This window comes from Pezoporus occidentalis, unplaced genomic scaffold (genome assembly GCF_034315485.1).
Source record: "Pezoporus occidentalis ecotype Australia unplaced genomic scaffold, CSIRO_AGI_Poc_V1 ctg135, whole genome shotgun sequence".
Taxonomy (NCBI): Eukaryota; Metazoa; Chordata; class Aves; order Psittaciformes; family Psittacidae; genus Pezoporus; species Pezoporus occidentalis.
This window is the reverse complement of record NW_026913157.1, coordinates 3,642,041-3,649,536: the sequence shown is the minus strand read 5'-3', so window position 1 is coordinate 3,649,536 and position 7,496 is coordinate 3,642,041. Positions and strand designations below refer to the sequence as shown.

Here is a 7,496-nt window from a genome sequence, read left to right as displayed (position 1 = left end):
GGAGCAGATCCTCATCTCCATAAGGGCTTGTGGCAGGGATGGCCAAATTATCCCATGGCAGTGGGATGCCTGGGTCCTGCTCATCAGATGATGGCAAGTTTGTGTAGATGGGGAAGAAAAGAGCGAGTGCAGCCATTCACCTGTATTGACCCTGTTCCTTGCCAGGCTTCCCACATCAAACAGCCCATGTGGGTTACTCAAAGCAGGCTGGCAGCCTTCGCATGGCTGGTCTCGCAGCCTGCCCCTGGGCACACCAAAAACAAATGCAGTGAAACATTTGGTTAGAAAATGGTTTGGGTTTTTTTCCTTTTTTTTGTCCTTTTTTCCCCCTGGGTCTGCAAGCCGGGGCTGAGTCATCTCCAGATTTCCTCAATGAGAGATCTAAAGCACTTCAGAAAAAATAAAAAGAGACAAACCAAAACATGTCTGTTGTTTTAATCACGGCTGGGTTTCACAAGACATAGCTGGTCTGGGCTGTGATGCAACTGGGTCTCTTCTTCCAAATCACACACACGGATTTTGTTTCTTCTGTGATCCTCTCCCAGGCTGGCAGAGCTGCTCCATGAGCACCCGCAGACACTCCTGGGACCTGCTGCCCTGCATATCTGGGAGCACATAACCTCAACATCATGATCAGCAGTACCTCTTGCCTTGTTTTGCTCCTCTCCAGCTTGAAATAAGGCAGTTGCTCTTCTTAAACAAGCAGCCATTACAATCAGCTGCCCAGCTGGGCGATGGTGTTGCTGTGTGTTAGTAGCCAAGGGGCCAAGTGGTTTAGGAGCCAGTCAGTGCACTGTGGCCACACACATTAGTGGCCAAACACACCTTGCCTTCTCCTCTGTCTTAGTCCTCGTGCAACAGCATCCATATGCATGCAGGGAAGACTCAGGCATGATTTGTTTCACCTGTGGGAAGGGGGTGAGCTGCAGCCATGGTGATTTCTGGTATAAAATAACAATATCAGTCATAAGAGAGACATGGAACTGCTTGAGCAAGTCCAGAGGAGGCCATGAAGATGCTCTGAGTGATAGAGCACATCTCCTATGGAGCCAGGCTGAGAAAGCTGGGCTTGTTCAGCCTGGAGAAGAGAAGGCTCGAGGGAGACATTAGAGCAGCTCCAGTGCCTAAAGTGGCTACAAGAAACCTGGAGAGGGGCTTTTGACAAGAGCCTGTAGGGACAGGACAAGGGGAATGGCTTTAACCTGACAGAGGGGAGATTGAGATGAGATCTTAGGCAGAAGTTCTTCCCTGTGAGGGTGCTGAGGCCCTGGCACAGGTAGCCCAGAGAAGCTGTGGCTGCCCCATTCCTGGCAGTGTTCAAGGCCAGCTTGGACACAGGTGCTTGAAGCATCCTGCTCTAGTGGAATGTGTCCCTTCCTGTGGCAGAGGGGTGGAACTGGATGAACTTTGAGGTCCTTTCCAATTCAAACCAGTCTGGGATTCTAGGATTTATAAGGGGGTAAAACGCATCCAGAACCCAGGGCACACTATGCAGCACGGACACAGCCAGCACTGTTTGTCTGCTCTGGGAATACTCAGAAAAGCCAGTGAGAAGCTCAGGGGTTGCTGCTGAGCCTGCAAACACAGGCAGCCATGAGGTTCCTGCATGAGGACACTGGAGCAAAGGGCAGAGCTGTTTTCTCCTGCAGCAGCTAAGCCCAGGCAGCTTCTTATGCAGAATTGCTGGGTTCTTCTTCTTTGCCTTTAACACAAAAAGAGAACTCGCAACCCTGCTCTGGTGCACTTCCCCCTTCTCCTCCAAACCCAACCACTTCCAAATTGTAGGCTGAGTGGGCATATTTATGAACTGAGAGAACTTCAACCACAATGCTATTTAGAAGTTTGTTTTTTGATGAGCACCTCTGTTTTTTCCACTATGTAAATCAGCCTCTGAGTTGCATTCTGCTGTGAGGTCAGTTTTTTGATCTGAAGGTGATAGTTCCGTCACTGGGAAACACCTGGAGAAGGCTTGTGTCCTGCAGAAAATCCTGCTGGGCTCTTCCCATCTGTTGTTGGGATCATTTGCTATGTGTTACCTTTTAGAAACATGCTCTTTTCATTTGGCCAGGCAGGAAAAGTGGTTTGAAAACATCACAGGCAGGAATGATCCATGGAGCATTTTCCCTCCTCCCCTGCATCCTGTGTCTCCCAGAGGAAACAGGGCACCTGGTAGTGTAGGTTCCTCTATAACACTAGACAGCCTGGATCCAGACGCAAGCCTTAAGAGAGCTGATGCTGAGCATCCAAAAGGAGAGTACGCTGCCCATTTAGCTTCAGCAGGCACCAGCTCCAAACCCGCAGTGAAGTGTGAGGATGGTGCTGCCAACACCCTCCTTTGCCCTGTGATGGGCTCAAGCTCTTATCACACAGAAATTCCCACCTTCTCTTGAGAAGCATTAAGTTTTCAATGTGCCAAAACATCAGCTCTCAGGAACCTACTGATACCGGGAAATAAAGGGTTAACATTGTGCCTGCTTGCTTAAGCAGTCGCTGTGCTTGGTGAAGCAGAACCATAGGAGTCAAAGTTGCTAGAACGGTGAAGCAGAATTGTAGAAGTTACAGCTGCTAGGCAGAATTGTAGTAGATCAGATTCATAACTTAACATTTAAGACATTCTTGTTTAAATAGGATCTTTAGAAAGAAAAGGAACAAAAGATAGAGTAACAAAATTTGCAAACTTGACAAGTTTCTACTTTAAGATACATAAAACCAGCTTGTACCGAACCTGAGGTTTGGATAGGAGCTGAAACCCTATTGAGTCTGCGTGAAAGCAAGAGGTTTCTCGCGGTGATGAAGAGGAACTACAGGCCTTCATCCTCACGACCCCTAACGACCACCACCAGGAGGCACTGCGCAGGCGCACCAATAGGATGAATGCCAGAAAACTAATTATAATACTAGACGGGAATAGGTTTTGCATATGTATTAGGCGTGAAGCAATCTCATGTTTAGGTAATCATTCTATGTAATATAAAAGAACTGAGTGGCAAAGGGGGGCGTGCATGCTTTTGGAGGAGCAACCCCCATGCGCCTCAGCTGAATAAAGCATATCTACTTTACAACTCTAACAAGTTGTGGAGTCTTGATCCGTGCATCACTACCTCTCTATAATGCATGGAGAATGTATCCCTGGACTTATTATGACAAGTGATCATAAGGCTGGAGCATCTCTGCTCTGAAGACACGTTCAGAGAGCTGGGCTTATTCAACCTGTAGAAGGCTCCGAGAGACCTTAGAGCAGCTCCCAGTGCCTAAAGGGGCTACAAGAAACCTGGAGAGGGGCTTTGGACAAGCGCCTGTAGGGACAGGACAAGGAGGAATGGCTTTAACCTGACAGGGGAGAGATTGAGATGAGATCTCAGGAAGTTCTTCCCTGTGAGGGTGCTGAGGCCCTGGCACAGGTTGCCCAGAGAAGCTGTGGCTGCCCCATCCCTGGCAGTGTTCAAGGCCAGGTTGGACAGGGCATGGAGCAACCTGCTCTAGTGGAAGGTGTCCCTGCCCATGGCAGGGGGTTGGAACTGGATGAGCTTTAAGGTCCCTTCCAACCTTCCAGCAGTCTGTGAGTCTGTAAACTATGCAGTATAAAAAATATTAAACCTGCTTATTGTATTATATGTATTTTCCAGACAATGGCTTTCCTTCAGACACAAGGCTAACCCTGCTCATGTAGTCACCTGTTTCTGTTGTACCAAATCCAGATCTTCACTTTCTTAAGGTGACAACTGACCCTTGAATCTGCTGCATGGGATATGCAGCCCCAGCGGCTTCCCCTTGGGGGCTCTTCCCTCCTGACCAGCAATGCGGTGGGCTTAGGGACAGGGTACCTTTGGTAACAGGGAGGTGGGCAGCAGGAGGATGGCCATGGGTCTGGTTTCAGAGGAGATGGGATGTAGGAAAGAACTTGTCCCAGCCATCTGTGGAGCTCCACAGCTGAGGAGCATTGCCCACAGGGCTCTAAAAGGCTCCAGGCAGGCAGGGGATGTGCTTATCAGGGGTATTAGTGATGCTCCTGTAAAGAGAAGGGGCTTATGCCCCTGGTTTTGGACTGAAGAGCTATTTGATTCTCTGCTCCCTATGGAAAGGAAAGCAATGCTGCAAACAGGCAAATATGGAGCAGTGGGGTGGTGCTGCACTTGTGGCGTGTTCTGCTCTGTGTGGCTATGCTGTGGGTCTGGGTATCAAAGCAAGGAGCAGGGAGGTGTTAGAACAGAAGGAGTGTCTTCTGGGGAAAAAGTAAAAAAAAAGCTGTTGGGACTCTCAGCAACTGCAGGAGTCACCTATCAGTCTTGGAGAGGGGATTTTCTTTGTAGTCCAGGAGCCTGCACGTAGCAACAGAGGAGTCTAAGGAGCCTCTGGGGTCTGCGTGTGGGGACTTCGCTAGGAATTAAATGTACTTTTACTTTTGGTGTTTTAGAAATGTGTTGTTTGATTGTAGGGGTGAGCAGGGCCTGGAAGCACAAATGCGAGAGTGTATGCTTGTGTGTGTGTATAGAAAGGTTTTGAAACCAGAGGGTGGCTCTTCCCAGGCTGGTGTCACCTGGTGCTGAACCACAAGCTTTGATAGAGAAGCTTTGTGGAAAGAGTACAAGGGATGGGAATCATAGAATCCCAGACTGGTTTGGGTTGGAAGGGACCTTAAAGCTCATTCAGTTCCAACCCCTTGCTACAGGCAGGCACACCTTCCACTAGGGCAGGTTGCTCCAAGTCTGAACCCAACACTGAGGCAAATGCACTGGCAGGCTCTTGGCTGAGATTTGTGGGGGGTTTGAGAGTCACAAAACCCTGTGGGTTATCAAACACCTCTTCAGACTCCCCTCCCGCCATGGAGGAGGATGAAGTGTGCTTCCTCCTCTTCATGTGGTGAGTCACGTGTGCTACTGTGCTGCAAGATCACCAGAGGCACTGAGATGAGTGAATGCGGCTTTGCAGGAGAAGCTGCTTGCTTTACAATGAGGTAGGGGAGCAAAAAGCTTACACACATATATGTTCTTTCCTACTCAACATCCTAGATGCTGCAGATGGCCTCCCTCCCTGCTTGCATACAGCGAAGTACTTCGGGACAGGGGTATCAAGCAGCCAGTGCTATGGAAGGGGTTGTTGGGGTGTTCAGGGGGAAACAAATTGAGTGTTTCCTTGCCAGGCTGCTGGGGAGTTAATCCAGCTCACCCCTTGCATACTGGAAAGGGAAGAGAAGAGAAAAGGCTGAGTCTCTGCTTGACCCCAGTGCTGCCTGCATGTGGCTGATGTGACCCAGGAGGAGGGTCCTTGCTTAGGCCCCAGCCAGTGTGGCAGGTAAGAAAATGTGGCTGCAGCTGGCTGAAACAAATCGGGTGAAAGGGCTGAGGAGGATCAAGCAGCAGCAGTGTGATTATTTTTGTCATCAGGCCTTGATTTGAATACAACAACAACCACAGCAGCAGGAAGGTGAGGAGCTATGGTAGTAGATCTAAAGAGTGATTACTGCTCCCCACATAGCTTCTCATCCCTGGCAACTGCCACAACTCGGGTCTCCTCTGCCTGGTCCTCACAGACTGCTGCACTCCCTGAGAGGGTTCTGGTCCCACCCAGGCACAGCCACAGCAATGAGATCTGCAGAGCTGGGTGCTGATGCCTGGGCTTCGTTAGTCCCCACTGTACTGAGAGTCGTGCTCTCATCCTCTTAGAAAGCATGAGGTTTTCTAACTCAGAATAAGCTGTTCCAGTGTAAACCCTGCCCAGAGCTGGCACAGGAGCCAAGCGTGCACAGAGGGAGTGTGGTGGTCCTGAGTGCCTGGGGGAAGTGGGCTGAGAGCTGGGCAGCTTGTGACTTGAGTGTGGGCCTGCTCTCTCCCATGTGCCCCTGTGTGTGGTGTGAAAGCAGGCAGGGAGGCTCTGGAAGTGCTGGGAGGAATGACCTCAGCACTTCCATACTGTGCCCCAGCTGGGCCCCCCTGCTAATTTAAAGCAGGCTAGAATTATATGAATGGTGAAATCTGCCAGTACCCTCCTGGAGGGTCAGAAGCACTGGGAAGCCCCAGTACACTTGCCATTGAGAAGGAAGGAGTGTAGGACCTGGTATTCATGGCAGGTTCCATGCCACTGGAGGATCATCCTTGGCCAGCTTTGCCTCAGTTGGGCTCAGCCACAAGAAACTGTTGCAGTGTCTGTCTAGCAATGGACACGTAGCTCCCTGTTGCTGACCTCACTGTCAAGAGTTGGGACCCCTGTTTGTGGCAGAAGAGAAAGCAAGAGCATATTTGCATGCTGTGGCTACACCCTGCCTCAACCAAATTACCAGCAGAAGAGCACAGGCACACCTCCTGACTGATCCCCAATTTATGGCAGGGAGGGGAAGGTGAGTAAGGGAGGGAGCAACAAGCATGGCCATTATACATGCAAATACAGTAATTTCTGGTTCACCAGTGCTTTACTTCTGGTGTATTTTCCCACTACTTGCAAGCTGGTCATTATTCTGCACATGTTGGGGTGCAAAGGGCTGGGGAGACAGCCCTGTCCTGGCTGCAGGTGCCAGCAGTGCTGGGTATCTTCATTGCTGTGCCTGCCCAGGGCTGTGTGCAGACAGAGCTGGTGCCCATGCCTGCCTACACAGCCTGTGGGAATGCTGGTGCTCCTGGGCTCGCCTGCAGCCGCACACCAAGGCTAGGATGGAGAACAAAGGCAGTGTTTCACATCCCCACCAACCCAAGCAGGCTTCCTTCTAGGAGAATTTATCATGTTTCCAAGGGGAAGAAGCCCAGCAGAAACACCTGTGGGTCCTGGGGAGGAGGTGGCCTCCTAATCTACCTGGTAGAGCTGCTGCCTCTGAGGATCCTAGCTATGAAACGAGGGATATGCCAACTGCCCTCTTGCTCTTTTGGGAGGCACAGCTCAGCCTTGGTACCTCTGGCTTTGGGTTGATCCTGTTGGAGAGGCTGAGATTTGCTTGTTCCTGCAAATCAGCAGCAAACCTGCTGAGCAACTTTGGCATGAACTCAGTCCAGGCTTTGGCAGCAGGAGAGCAGGATCAGTCCTCCAGAGAGGCTCTGTAATGAAGTGGTCCTTTGTGCATAGCAGGAATGGAAACAACAGCCCTCAAGTCTGACCCCAGACAATTGTTTTCAGCAGAGAGAGCTGGGGAGGCAATTAATAATGTTTAAACGAAAGAAATAAAAAAAGCAATGCTGTATCTAGAAATTCTTCTGAGGATCAGAGCTGTGACAGAAAGATACATGCTTTAGCATTTCTGTCAGAATAAGTGACCCTCCTGAGAGCAGGAGGTTTTGAGGCTCTTTCTGTCCCACTGGACATAATTTAAGCAATGCATTACTGCTAAAAATCACTGATTTTACCCAGTAGATGAGTTCCAAAGGGTCATGTTTTTCCTAGTTTGCTGGAAGGACAGGGGGATACATTATTAGAGAGCCACAAGGCAAACAGTAGTTTCTGATTAGAAGAGAACATTGTCAGCATTTCTCCAATTAGGCATGGGCATCAAGTTCCCCACGTACAAAGGGGCT

General features: G+C 50.0%; 1 long non-coding RNA gene across 1 annotated transcript; it reads right to left on the bottom strand.

The window, feature by feature from the left end:
* Window positions 1–419: 419 nt before the first annotated feature.
* Window positions 420–6,842, bottom strand: LOC134158808 (uncharacterized). Its single transcript, XR_009962926.1, has 2 exons — window positions 6,747–6,842; window positions 420–905 (listed from the first exon to the last, which is right to left on the bottom strand). It is a non-coding gene; the product is annotated as an uncharacterized LOC134158808 (long non-coding RNA).
* Window positions 6,843–7,496: the final 654 nt, after the last annotated feature.